Source organism: Schistocerca cancellata, chromosome 5 (genome assembly GCF_023864275.1).
Source record: "Schistocerca cancellata isolate TAMUIC-IGC-003103 chromosome 5, iqSchCanc2.1, whole genome shotgun sequence".
Classification (NCBI taxonomy): domain Eukaryota; kingdom Metazoa; phylum Arthropoda; class Insecta; order Orthoptera; family Acrididae; genus Schistocerca; species Schistocerca cancellata.
Window position 1 is genome coordinate 381,529,500 of NC_064630.1, and position 15,155 is coordinate 381,544,654.

The 15,155-nt window shown below is 41.4% G+C and overlaps 1 protein-coding gene across 1 annotated transcript in view; it reads right to left on the bottom strand.

Annotated features, from left to right (window-relative positions):
- Positions 1–15,155, bottom strand: part of LOC126188553 (uncharacterized) — a 59,482-nt gene that overhangs the window by 12,261 nt on the left and 32,066 nt on the right. The window lies entirely within an intron of this gene.

The window sequence follows — 15,155 nt, forward strand, 5'->3', positions numbered from 1 at the left end:
AAATGTGATGTTCTCCGTAGAGGAACTCAAGGCAGAAAACCCTACACGAAATTCTGGCTACTAAACAACACCAATCAAAGATTCCTTATCTGTTCCTTCATTTCCAAACACAGTTTCATTACTCACCCATACTAAACTAACAGCAGCCAGTTAACATTTCTCCCACCACTTGATAGTATGCTTACTGTAACTGTTAGTCCACACACACATTCCATAGGCTCCGTTGTCCTCTCTATCCCCTCCCCCGATCTTCCCTCATCACCCCATTTTTTGCCTGTTTATCACATTCACCAGTTTATCCATATAACACAGAAGTCTGTACAATTCACTTGTCCATTGTCTTTGACTTACACATATATTTGCTTTTTATCATTCAGTTGTTGTTGTTGCTGTTGTTGCGGACTTCAGTCCAGAGCCTGGATTGATGCAGCTCTCCATGCTTTTCTATCCTGAGAAGCTTCCATCTCCGAATAACTACTGCAATCTACATCCTTCTGAATCTGCTTAGTGTATTCATCTCTTGGTCTCCCTCTACAATTTTTACCCTCGACGCTAAATTCATGATCCCTTGATGCCTCAGAACGTGTCCTACCAACCGATCACTTCTTGTCAAGTTGTGCCACAAATGCCTCTTCTCCCCAATTCTCTTTACTACCACCTCATTAGTTACTTGATCTACCCATTTAATCTTCAGCATTCTTCTGTAGCACCACATTTCGAAAGTTTCTATTATCTTCTTGACAAAACTAGTTATCGTCCATGTTTCACTTACATAAATGGCTACACTCCATGCAAATACTTTCAGAAAGGACGTTCTGACACTTAAATCGATACTCCATGTTAACAAATTTCTCTTCTTCAGAAAATCTTTCTTTGCCATAGCCAATCTGCATTTTATATCCTAATCGAATTCCCTCAGCATCATCTGACTTAATTCGACCACATTCCGTTATCCTCGTTTTTCTTTTGCTAATGTTCATCTCATATACTCCTTCCAAGACACTGTCCATTCCGTTCAGCTGCTCTTCCAGGCCACTTGCTTTTCCTGACGGAATTACAATGACATCGGCAAACCTAAAAATTTTGATTTCTTCTCCATGTATTTTAATTCCTACTACAAATTTTTCTTCTCTTTCTTTTACTGCTTGCTCAATATACAGATTGAATAACATCAGAGATAGGCTACAACCCTGTCTATGCCCTTCTCAACCACTGTTTCTCTTTCGTGCTCTTCGAATCTTATAACTGCCATCTGGTTTTTGCACAAATTGTAAGTAGCCTTTCGCTCCCTGTATTTTACCCTGCCACCTTCAGAACTTGAAGAGAGTATTCCAGGCCACATTGTCAAAAGCTTTCTCTAAGTCTACAAATGCTAGAAACGTAGGTTTGTCTTGCTATCAGTAGTTCTAATGGAATGTTGTCTACTCCCGGGGCCTTGTTTCGACTTAGATCTTTCAGTGCTCTGTCAGACTCTTCACGCAGTACCATACCTCCCATTTCATCTTCATCTACGTCCTCGTCCATTTCCATAATATTGACGTCAAGTTTGTAGCCCTTGTATAGACCCTCTATATACTCCACCTTTCTGCTTTCCCTTCTTTGCTCAGGACTGGTTTTCCATCTGAGCTCTTGATATTCATACAGATGGTTCTCTTTTCTCCAGATATCTCTTTAATTTTCTTGTAGTCAGTATCTATCTTACCCCTAGTGATTCCTGCTTCTACAACCTTACATTTGTTATCTGGCTATCCCTGCTTAGCCGTTTGACACTTCCTGTCAATCTCATTTTTTTAACCTATGTATTCCTTTTCGGCTGATTCATTTATTGCATTTTATATTTTTTCCTTTCAACAATTAACATCAACTCTCTAAAACCTCTGGAGCTTTCAGTTTATTCAGGTACCATCTAATTAAATTCCTACCTTTCTGCAGTTTATTCATTTTTAGTCTACATTTCATAACAAATAAATTGTGATAAGAGTCCACATCTGCCCCTGTAAGTGTCTTACAATTTAAAACCTGGTTCCTAAATCTCTGTCTTACCATTATATAATCTATCCGAAACCTTCCAGTGTCTCCAGACCTCTTCCACGTATATAACCTTCTTTCATGATTCTTAAACCAAGTGTTAGCTTTGTTTAAGTTACGCTCTGTGCAAAGTTCTACCAGGCGGCTTCCTCTTTCATTCATTACCCCCAATCCACATTCACCTATTACATTTCCTTCTCTTCCTTTTCCTACTATCGAATTCCAGTCCCTTAACTATCTGAATAATTTCTTTTATCGTATCATACATTTCGTCATTCTCTTCATCATCTGCGGACCTAGTTGGCGTTTAAACTTGTACTACTGTGGTAGGCGTGGGCTTCATGTCTATCTTGGTTGTAATAATGCGTTCGCTATGCTGTTCATAGTAGCTTATCCGTGTTCCTATTTTTTTTATTCATTATTAAACCCACTCTTCCATTACCGTCATTTGATTTCGTATTTATTACCCTCTGTTCACCTGGCCAGAAGTCTTGTTCCTCCTGCCACCGAACTTCACTAATTCCCACTATATCTAATTTTAACCTATGCATTTCCCCTTTTAAATTTTCTAACCTACCTGCCCGATTAAGGGATCTGACGTTCCACTCTACGACCAGTAGAACTCCAGTTTTGATCCTGCTGATAACAACGTTCTCCTGACTAGTCCCCGCCCGGAGATCCGAATGGGGGACTATTTTACCTCCGGATTGTTTCACCCAATAGGACGCCATCGTCATTTAACCATACAGTAAAGCTGCATGCCCTCGGGGAAAAATTACGGCTGTAGTTTCTCCTTACTCTCAGCCGTTCGCAATACTATCACAAGAAGGCCGTTTTGGTTGATGTTACAGGGCCAGATCGGTCAATCATCCACACTGTTGCCCCTGAAATTACTGAAGAGACTGCTTCCCCTCTTCAGAACCCACACGTTTGTCTAGCCTCTCAACAGATACCCCTCCGTTGTGGTTGCATCTACGTTACGGCTGTCTGTATCGCTGAGGCACGCAAGCATCCCCACGAACGGTAAGGTCCATGGTTCAGGAGGGGGGGGGGGGGGGTTGGAGGGAATCTTTGAGCACTTTTAATAAGATAATCTGCGCACACTAACCGACGTCTGAGGTGAAGACAATCTTTGATCAGTCAAGATAGTGAATCTAAACGACGCTCTTTGTCGAGATGTATGTCTCGGCCAATAGGAAATCCGCGCGGCCAGTTCCAGGGCAGCGTGTTGGACTTAGAGTGGGACACAAAAGAGTACTGCGCTGTCCAGTACAGAAAGAAGGCCAGCATCGGTCGTAATGTCATCTTCTTTTTTTATTGCATTGCAGATCTAGATTTCAACTGACAGTGCAGCCATCATCATTGCTGTAGATACAGATGATACAAGAATCAAACACAGAAACAGCACACTGATCAAAGGCCATGCAACAGTTGTACACAATCACAATTGCACAATTACCTATCGTTATAAGTAGTGATGTAGACTGAACATAATTATAACGAGAGACATTGCAGTCTAACTCAGGCATGTACAAGCAGTAGTCCAACTGAGGCCGCTGTTTACAGATCCATACAGCTAACCTCAGTTTACATCATACTGGATAGCCTTTGTCCTCTGTTTGTTGCCTGTATGCAAAAGAATAGTTTGGGTTAAAAAAAGTCTTTTTCATATTACGACCGATGCTGACCTCCTTTCATCCGTGGATTACATCGCCATCCTGGGGCACATTCATTCCCACATAAAAGAACATGACGAGATATTATGTTGTTCTTGTCCAGTGGTTGGTGTGGCGTATGTAGCCGGAGGAACTGGCTTGCTGTTGCAGCATAGGTTACAAGTACAAGGTAAAGCATTGCATGCCGCAGCTTGACGTGTCATACTAGTACACAAAATTCACGTCTGTATTGAGCCATAACGAGTGATATTATTCAACATGTTTTGTACTGTGGGGCACCCAGTCTCGATTCACGTGTCTCTGAATTCGTTTCCTCTACATTATGCGTCTGTATCGTAGGCGATACGCACTGAAGAGCCAAAGAAACTGGTACACCTGCCTAATATCGTGTACGGCCCTGCGAGCGCGCAGAAGTGCCGCAACACGATGTGGCTAATGTCGGAAGTAGTGCTGGAGTGAATTGACACCATGAATCCTGCAGGGCTGTCCATAAATCCCTAAGAATACGAGTAGGTGGAGCTCTCTTATGAACAGCTCGTTGCAAGGTATCCCAGATATGCTCAATAATATTCATGTCTGTGGACTTGCGTGGCCAGCGGAAGTGCTTAAACTCAGAAGAGTGTTCCTGAAGTGCCCCTGTGGCAATTCTGGACGTGTAGGGTGTCGCATTGTCCTGCTGGAATTGCCCAAGTCCGTAGGAGTCACATTAGACATGAATGGATGCAGGACATCAGACAGGATTCTTACGTACGTGTCACCTGTCACCGCCGTATCTAGACGTATCATGGATCTCCACACCCGTACACGTCCATCCGCTCGATACAATTTGAAACGGTCTCGTGCGACTAGACAATATGTTTCCAGTCATCAACAGTCCAATATCGGTGTTGACGGGCCCAGGCAGGCATAAAGCTTTGTGTCGTGCAGTCTTCAAGGGTACACGAGTGAGCCTTCGGCTCCGAAAGCCCATAACGATGTTGTTTCGTTGATTGGTTTGTACGCTCACACTTGTTGATGGCCCAGCATTGAAATCTGCAGCGATTTGTGGAAGGGTTGCACTTCTGTCACGTTGAACGATTCTCTTCAGTTGTCGTTGGATCCGTTCTTGAGTGATCTTTTTCCGGCCGCAGCGATGTCGGAGATTTGATGTTTTGCCGGATTCCTGATATGCACGGTACACTCGTGAAATGGTCGTACGGGAAAGTCCCCACTTCATCGTATCTCGGCGATGCTGTGTCCCACCGTTCGTGCGCCGACTATAACACCACGTTCAGACTCACTTAAATCTTGATAACTTGCAATTGTAACAGCAGTAACCGATCCAACGACTACGCCAGAATATAGGCGTTGCCGACTGCAGCGCCGTATTTTGCCTCTTCACATATTTCTGTATTTCAATACGCGTGCCTACACCATTTTCTTTGGCGCATCAGTATGTATAAATCCCTTCGTCATTCATCTAAAGATTCTTAATATTCTCATCAATTTGTTGAATACAGTTAAATTCTTAGTTAAGCGACGGTATAAAGTGTTACGCGATTTACGTAAACTTAACTATGTTCTTCCATCTACTATGAACTTTATTTTGAGTAGAAGTAATCAGTAATTTAAGCACGATCTCTCTGAATTTATTTATGCTCCTTACCACTATTAAACTGATAGCATTCATTTAACGACCCTATTTAGTAAGTCATGTGCTCATGGACTTCGTAAATTATACGGTAGTGAGGGTACTACCATGATCATTTGCCTTCAACAAACGTATTTATTCACTGAGAGTTGCTTACACAGTTGACACACATCTCTTCAGTACCAGATTGCTGGAAGCGTTTTCGTATAACACTTTCAGTCTGCAGAACGTAATTTTCCATTGAGATCTTCTCAGCAGTTAATAATATGCTACCATCCATTCACTATTTTACTGTTATTCACTATTTTCTGTCTTTGTGTAAAAAGGTATTTAAGACACAATTGTGATCCAAGTGTGCTCACAACACATATTTCGTCTTTAAGATGGAGATGGAGTCTATATACATTTAGTTAGTTAAGTAATGAAGTGACTGACAGGAAAATAGATATGTGAGAGGAATTTAAGTAGTCAGTTAAGCTCTTTGATTAACCGTTTCGCAAATTGATCCTTGTGTTAACTAGTTCCTAAAGTAAAGTCAGACAGGGTTAAAATGAAACTTTCGTGGGTCAGTATTTCACAGTTTATAAGTGGGCATTGTAATCAGGACAATTTTCTATGATTTTGACATCCAGGTCACTTGAAGCTGTAGATACCAATAGATAAGAAATACTTTTTATTCCACAGTGAGGAGATTCTCAGGGATGTCGAAGGTGTAATGAAATGAGCATACATAATACATACTTACGAAGCAAAGATATACCAATGTTCTGTAACAGTTCTGACACTAAATATAACTGGGTTTTCTCTTTTGATGCTAGTCAATTGTCAGGATGAGCATTACTGCAAATGGCATTTGATTCAAAAGCATCATACTAAATTAATTAATTTTTCTCTTAACAACATGTGGGCAGGGTGGGTTCTTCCTTGGCTCGGGTATGAGGTAGAATGAAACAGCATTTTTACATAAGATAATTTTTATTGAAGATTTGTACAACTGTTTCCTTACTCGATGTTCTGACTCGGAGAGCGGCAGCTGTGTCGTTTCCGAAGCCTTCTGCTGCGGCAGCGGCGGCGTCTGATTACACCTGGCGGAGTGTATCTCGTGTCGCCGTCTCGCCCAGTTGACTGGAGACGCGCATCGTGCTGTGGCCCATTTAATTATTGAGAGCGAAGTCGTGCATCGGACGGTGATACCTTGAATGTGGCGTCCCAGTATTTCTCTTCTCTAAGCGACCGCATGTGTTGTGCGTCGGCCAGTGGAGCGGCGCGGCGGGGGAAGCCCACTGTCCCGGACTCGAACAACGGACTCCCGCTTGCCAGTCTTCGGCTGTCAGATCTTCATCCCAGCTCACAGGTAACTGCTGATGTGAGGCCGTCTCCTTCCCGTCCTCACGAGTCACCCGGGTATGTAAACATCCGTCTTCAAGTACCTTTTAACTTCTGTCTTCTGGCGCCGAGGCTGCTGCTTGCTATTCCAATACAGCGGCGGACTTGGTGCGTCTGTGCATGATGTAGTCTCTTCTTGCATGACGGTCTTCAGCACCGAAACTGACTGAAAACTACTGCTACTCTTCTTCACTTCTTCTTTCGTCTGTCGGGCCCACTGCGTCTCGCGTATTTATTCACTTCAGTTTACTGGAGGTGAACGACTTCACGGTCATTGCTTCTTCTGTCACGTTGAAAAGCTTCTCGAAGAATCTTCTTAACGTCGGTCATTGGCTCTTGGAATGTAGGCGAGGGCCTTTGATCACATGTGACGACTAAGAAACACGTGAGCCGGTCATTGCCTCTACTGTCACGTTGGAAAGCTTCTCGAAGAATCTTCTTAACGTTGGTCATTGGCTCTTGGAATGTAGGCGAGGGCCTTTGCTCACATGTGGCAACTGATAAACACGTGAGCCGGTCGGGCGATGCCCTGACGGCTGAATCGACAGCGTCCGCTTATGTGGGGAGGGCGATGGCTTCTGAACTTTCTGACTTCACGGTCATTGTCTCTTCTGCTCTGTTGCTCTACCCGCTTTTTGCCAGTGTGTTGTGCTGGTGTAATTCTTTTAAACTAAACTAAGTTTTTCATTTATTTTCTAATTTCTACTTCACTTTGATTTCACTAATTTATTTACTTATCTTAAGTACCACTCAACATTCCTCCACCCTTCGGAGAAATTCGCCCTCGAATTTACCACTCAACATTCCTCCACTCTTTACACGGCAAAAGCACTAACACAAGCAACGAAAACTCTTGACTTAGTCGATTACACACGCTTCACATTAAATATGTTGAAAACACTTTATCACTTTACTAAAGCACTATACGCTTATGAATCACATAGTTCACACATAAATCGTTGTAATAAGTGTAACAAATCTTGATGACAATGAATAAACAAAAATAGATTTTTCACTTAGAAAATTGCATAACAAACCTGTTTAATCTACCCTATATTAATGCAAGAATATCTATTCTACAGTATTGTTTATTTTAACATGAGACTGTTTAATAAAGACTGAAGCACAATAAACAAAATTAATTCAAAAAAATGGCTCTGAGCACTATGGGACTTAACTTCTTAGGTCATCAGTCCCCTAGAACTTAGAACTACTTAAACCTAACTAACCTAAGGACATCACACACATCCATGCCCGAGGCAGGATTCGAACCTGCGACGGTAGTGGTCACGTGGTTCCAGACTGTAGTGCCTAGAACCGCTCGGCCACTCTGGCCGGCAAAATTAATTCACTAATGCTCTAAAGTAACCACTGAAGTACACCAAGTAATGGTGTTGTATCTGTTAACAGGGATTTAATGAAATGGTATATTATTGTTTGGCTTATTTTTTCGTCTTAAATAAAAGAAAACTGTACAAAGCAGAAACACCAACACAAAGGTTCCAGATATACCCGTTCCTAGCATTATAATTTTAGTTTTGTGTTCAATTTTTAATTTTAAGACATGTTGCAGCATAACATTGGCATCGATTTTGTCTTGCTGAGAGTTTATGGACATATCTAATGACTTCAGAAGGGAACTGTCAAGGGAGTCATTGAGGTGGGATAGGTTTTGTATAGGAAATGCTTGCATGGCCTTTTTGGAAAAAACAAACAACATGGTCATGGACCTATCAACCTAGTAAAAACAAAAACAAAGAAAAGAAGGAATATATAGTTAACTACAAGATCTACATGTTTCTACGTTCAAATTTTTTTTCTTAAAAAATAAACCATTATCACTTATAATTATTTACATTTGTATACTATCCACAGTCTACTAAGATTCAACTAGGACATTCGCACCCTTGGTCGAAGACTGTATGGTGCCATGTCTGTATGTTGTGCTGACGTGGCCACTCTTTTTCCTTTTCGGGCACGCCTCCCCCCTTCGGAAAAGCAGACACTATTGTTGAAGGAATTACATCTGGAGCGCCCTTAAAAGGTTTTAAACGACTTGCATGGACAATAGTAGTTCGGGTGGGCAGTTGCAGTTTAACGTTGACTGGTGACGTGATCTCAATAATTTGATAAGGACCTCTGTAGTTTGTTACAAATTTCTTCGTTTTTCCTTTCGCAATGTATGGGGTTGACAGCATCATCCACTGACCGGTTTTGTAATTTAAATATTTAGCTTGGGCATTACCTAATCTTTCCTGTCGTTCCAAAGTCTTTGTATTAGATTTTTGAACCTTTTTCCATACATCCTTGATCATTCGACAGAAATATTTTACTGTTTCTCCGACTTTTCCGTTTTTCTGCCTGATTACATCAAAAGGGGACGGCATTTTTCTCCCATAGACCACTTCATAAGGTGACATGCCAGATGCTTCATGCGTTTTGGCGTTGTATACCGACACGATTATTGGTAAATACGTATCCCAATTAGAATGTTGTTCGTTAATATAATAACTAATCATCTTGCCAATTGTCCGATGAACTCTTTCTGTGCGCCCGTTGCACTGAGGGTGTAACGGAGTTGTGCGTAATTTACATGTTTTTAGTAAGTGGCATAGCTGTTTCATTAATTCAGACATAAAATTAGATCCCTGATCTGTGATAATAGCTTCAGGTACGCCAAATTTAAGTATCCAGTTGTTAACTAAAGCTTGGGCAACTGTATTTGCTTGCTGATCTGGGAGACTCACCATAGCTAGATAGCGTGAAAAGTGATCTATAATTGTAAGAACATACTTATTACGAGCAGGTGTTTCATGAAATGGCCCGTAGAGATCGACTCCACAGATTTGAAATGGACATGAAGCCTCGGGAAGCCTCTGTAAGGGTACTTTTAAACGAGGAAGTTCAACTCGTTGTGCGCACGCAATGCAATTACGAACGTACTGTGCAACATCCTGCTTTCTGGTTTGCCACCAAAATCGCTCTGCTACACGTCTTTCGGTTGTCCGCTGTCCACCGTGTCCTGCAAGGATATGATCGTGGGCCTCTGGCATTATTTCTTGTCTAAGGTGTTGGGGAACAACAATTCGCGGTCCAAGTTTTGTTTTACTGCATAATACACCATCTTCAAAACAAAATTGTTTTTGAGTTGCGTATTTTTTGCATTCTGTATCCTCATCTTGTGCCTTTCTCCAGTCCTCAGTATCTCGGCCTGTTGCTTCCAAAAGTGCTATTTTCCGACTTACACAATCTGCATTCGTGTGTTTTTTGCCTGGTTTATGGATAGCTTCGAAATCAATTTCGGAAAGACATAGGGCCCAACGTGTGAGACGACTAGATGGATCCTTTAATCCAAGCAACCATTTTAAAGCTGCGTGGTCTGTAATAACCTTGAATTTTCTACCATACAAGTAGCATTTAAAGTATTTTATGCCATAAATAACACTTAACAATTCTTTCTCCGTTGTGGAATAATTTCTTTCTGCTGTTGTTAGTTGTCTCGAAGCGTAGGCTGTGGGGTGTTCTGCGCCATTAATATTCTGACTCAAAACAACTCCTACTGAATGACCACTTGCGTCACAGAATAAAATAAATTCTTTATTATAATCTGGGTAGGCTAATACTGGACTGTGTGTTAACTTATCTTTAAGGGTTTGAAATGCTGATTCACAATCTTCAGACCAATGAAATTTTGCACCCTTTTTCAGTAATTGGGTTAAGGGTCGGGCAATTTCAGCAAAATTTTGAACATATTTTCGGTAATACGATGCAAGACCAATGAAACTTTGTACTTCCTTAACGCGTTGTGGTGTTGGGAAGTCCTTAACTGCCGAAATTAATCGAGGATCTGTTTTAATTCCTTTTTCACTAATGACATGCCCTAGGTATGTAACCTCTGTCAATGCAAAACTACATTTTTCCATATTTAATGTTAATTTAGCTTTTCTAAGTCTCTGGAAAACATTACGCAGATGCACAGCATGTTCATTAATTTCTTTGGAGAATACAATAATATTGTCTAGATATACACAACATTGCTGAGTTTTAAGTCCTCGCAATACTTCATCGAGTAGTCTTTGAAAAGCTGCTGGTGCATTTTTCAAACCTCCAGGGGTATAAAATGCTGTTTTATGCCTATCTTCAGGTGCAACTTCCAATTGATGATATCCGCTACGTAAATCGATTGTTGAAAAGTATTTACTGTTACCCAAACTGTCAATGATATCTGTAATGTTTGGAAGAGGATAAACATCTGAGACAGTTTGTTTGTTAAGGTGTCTGTAGTCACAACAAAATCTATATCGTTTCGTACCGTCGGGAGACTTTTTTGGAATAATTACAATATTTGAATTATAAGGCGAATCAGAATATTCTATAATTCCATCATTTAGATGCTGTTCTAAAATCTCATCCAGTACTGGCTGTAAGTGATGCGGAACTCTATAAGGCTTCCTATAAACTGGGGGGCTATTTCCTGTTGGGATCCTATGCTGTGTGATATCTGTTGCTGGCAGTGGGCCTTCTGCATTAAATAAATCTTGGAACTCAATTAAAACTGCTTCTATCGTGTCTCTATCATTTCCTTTTAAATGCTCAATCTTATGGCGTAATGCGGTTTTATAGGCGTCTGGTTTCTGACCATCAGCAATATCTGCCAAATGAAATCTTCTTCTTCAAAAGTACTGACTGTAGCTACTAATATTCCCTTATGCAACTCTTTGTCCTCCACTCCGAAATTGTCAATATGTACCGGTACTTTTGTTTCTCCCTCAACGTCTTGAACCCGTACAACACTTCTACGTACAAAACAATGTGATACATCTAATTCCTCATTTTCCTCTAGTGGCTCTATTAGACACACTGTGTCTGTAGGTTCATCAGGGTCAACGGTCATCCAGAAAAGTTTTCCTGAGCCAAATGGTATCTTATCCCGCGAATCAACCTTCAAGGACGTTGCACGCAGAGTAGTTGATTTCACCTTCCGGTTAGGGAAATCTTGCGGCAGCAGGCCCTTTCCAGCGGTGTCACCTAGCTGAAACACTATTCCGCTAAGTCCTACAGTTTGATGTCTGAGGTCGAGTTTAGCGTGATGTTTATTCAGGAAATCCAGCCCTAGGATCGCGTCGTACCCGTCTGTTACCTTTGTTACCACTTCTACATCTCCTTGAAATTGTTGTTGTGGTGGTGGTGGTTAGTGTTTAACGTCCCGTTGACAACGAGGTCATTAGAGACGGAGCGCAAGCTCGGGTTAGGGAAGGATTGGGAAGGAAATAGGCCGTGCCCTTTGAAAGGAACCATCCCGGCATTTGCCTGAAACGATTTAGGGAAATCACGGAAAACCTAAATCAGGATGGCCGGAGACGGGATTGAACCGTCGTCCTCCCGAATGCGAGTCCAGTGTGCTAACCACTCCGCCACCTCGCTCGGTCTTGAAATTGTACACCGTGAATATAGAAAATCAATGATGTACACCCTAATGACTTAACTGTACCTCCTCCTACCCCACTCAATCTATACGTTGGAGGGTCATATTTCTTTTCTCCAATGCATTCATTACTCACTATTGATACGTTTGCGCCTGTATCCACCAGTATCCTTGCCTCTTTATCCTGTATGGTAGCAGATAACCAGCATTCCGCCTTCACATTCGCCTTAATGGCATGAAATTTTATAGGGAACGCCTGGCGGCGGCTCCGACATTGCCTTTTGAGTTTAACTGATTTCTATTTCCAAAAACTTTCTTAGACCTGCATTCCTTGAATGTGTGACCTATTCTTTGACAGTTAGTGCATTGAGATAGTCTGCAGTTTTTTGCTATATGTCCCTGCCGATCGCACCTAAAACATTGTACTCCTGCTGAAAATACATTTCGCTTCTCCTTGTATCTGGTGGCAATGTCTATTTCTTCGAAAGCCGTTGCCACTGATACAGCTTCCGATAAATTTTTAGGAAACTCTGCCCTGACACGACGGGACGTTTCAGGAGGTAACCCACGTAAAAATGTATCCAGAGCTCTATCTTCTGCCTCTTGTAAAATAACTTTATTTGCTTCATCACTAGTTGTCAACTGATAGGTGTTAATATTAATCCCGTCTACAAAGCTTTCTAATGACTCGTTCTGCCTCTGAGTGATAGTGTTTAATTTTTCCCTATAAAATCTACAGCTGTTCTGTTTTTGAAAACGTTTAAGTAATCCTTTCTTCGATTCCGCAAATGTTGGAGCATTCCGTAATTCTTCATGGTATAATACGTGTGCTTTAGCCTCTCCTAGCAGTCTTAACTTTGTCATTTGTAACAGCTGTTCATCTGACCATGATCCTAACTTTGCAGCTGCTACTAAATCATCAAAAAAGACTGTTTGTTATGTCCTCGCCAGGTTTACCTGAAAAAGGAGTTACCAAGGCTGCTGCTGAGGAATCTAGGGTGAGAGGGATTGAACTGGTTTGCCTAACCTCACTCAATAATGCATTATTATCACTTTCAAGCTGTGCTATCTGATTAACTAAGCTCTGAATAGCTTCCTCAGTAGAAACCGCTTGTGGTGCTGACTCTGACTTTGTACGATTTCGTGTCATCATTTTAGAAACTATTAGTTACACAACCTTACTACACTGAATTCAAAAGATGTTTAAATATTTTCGAAAAACTCTTAAAATTATAGGGGGAGAATACACTTCTAAATAAAGAAAATATTACGACTGCTATGCGAACCCCTATCCATTCACACATTAAACGATACTAACTGTGGACCTTTAGTGACTGTCATTCACACTTCATATTGAGCCAAGGGTTTTTTCTCTGACACCAAATGTAACAGTTCTGACACTAAATATAACTGGGTATTCTCTTTTGATGCTAGTCAATTGTCAGGATGAGCATTACTGCAAATGGCATTTGATTCAAAAGCATCATACTAAATTAATTAATTTTTCTCTTAACAACATGTGGGCAGGGTGGGTTCTTCCTTAGCTCGGGTATGAGGTAGAATGAAACAGCATTTTTACATAAGATAACTTTTATTGAAGATTTGTACAACTGTTTCCTTACTCGATGTTCTGGCTCAGAGAGTGGCAGCTGTGTCGTTTGCAAAGCCTTCTGCTGCAGCAGCGGCGGCGTCTGATTTCAACTGGCGGAGTGTATCTCGTGTCGCCGTCTCGCTCAGTTGACTGGAGACGCGCATCGTGGTGTGGCCCGTTTAATTGTTGTTGTTGTTGCGGTCTTCAGTCCTGAGACTGGTTTGATGCAGCTCTCCGCGCTACTCTATACTGTGCAAGCTTCTTCATCTCCCAGTACCTACTGCAACCTACATCCTTCTGAATCTGCTTAGTGTATTCATCTCTTGGTCTCCCTCTACGATTTTTACCCTCCCCGCTGATCTCCAGTACTAAATTGGTGATCCCTTGATGCCTCAGAACATGTCCTATCAGCCGATCCCTTCTTCTAGTCAAGTTGTGTCACAAACTTCTCTTCTCCCCAATCCTATTCAATACTTCCTCATTAGTTATGTGATCTACCCATCTAATCTTCAGCATTCTTCTGTAGCACCACATTTCGAAAGCTTCTATTCTCTTCTTGTCCAAACTATTTATCGTCCATGTTTCACTTCCATACATGGCTGCACTCCATACAAATACTTTCAGAAACAACTTCCTGATACTTAAACCTATACTCGATGTTAACAAATTTCTCTTCTTCAGAAATGCTTTCCTTGCCATTGCCAGTCTACATTTTATATCCTCTCTACTTCGACCATCATCAGTTATTTTGCTCCCCAAATAGCAAAATTCCTTTACTACTTTAAGTGTTTCATTTCCTAATCTAATTCCCTCAGCATCACCCGACTTAACTCGACTACATTCCATTACTCTCGTTTTGCTTTTGTTGATGTTCATCTTATATCCTCCTTTCAAGACACTATCCATTCCGTTCAACTGCTCTTCCAAGTCCTTTGCTGCCTCTGACAGAATTACAATGTCATCGGCGAACCTCAAAGTTTAAATTTCTTCTCCATGGATTTTAATACCTACTTCGAATTTTTCTTTTGTTTCCTTCACTGCTTGCTCAATATAGAGATTGAATAACATCGGGGAGAGGCTACAACTCTGTCTTACTCCCTTCCCAACCACTGCTTCCCTTTGATGTCCCTCGGCTCTTATAACTGCCATCTGGTTTCTGTACAAATTGTAAATAACTTTTCGCTCCCTGTATTTTACCCCTGCCACCTTCAGAATTTGAAAGAGAGCATTCCAGTCAACATTGTCAAAAGCTTTCTCTAAGTCTACAAATGCTAGAAATGTAGGTTTGCCTTTCCTTAATCTAGCTTCTAAGATAAGTCGTAGGGTCAGTATTGCCTCACGTGTTCCAACATTTCTACGGAATCCAAACATCTTCCCCGAGGTCGGCTTCTACTAGTTTTTCCATTCGTCTGTAAAGAA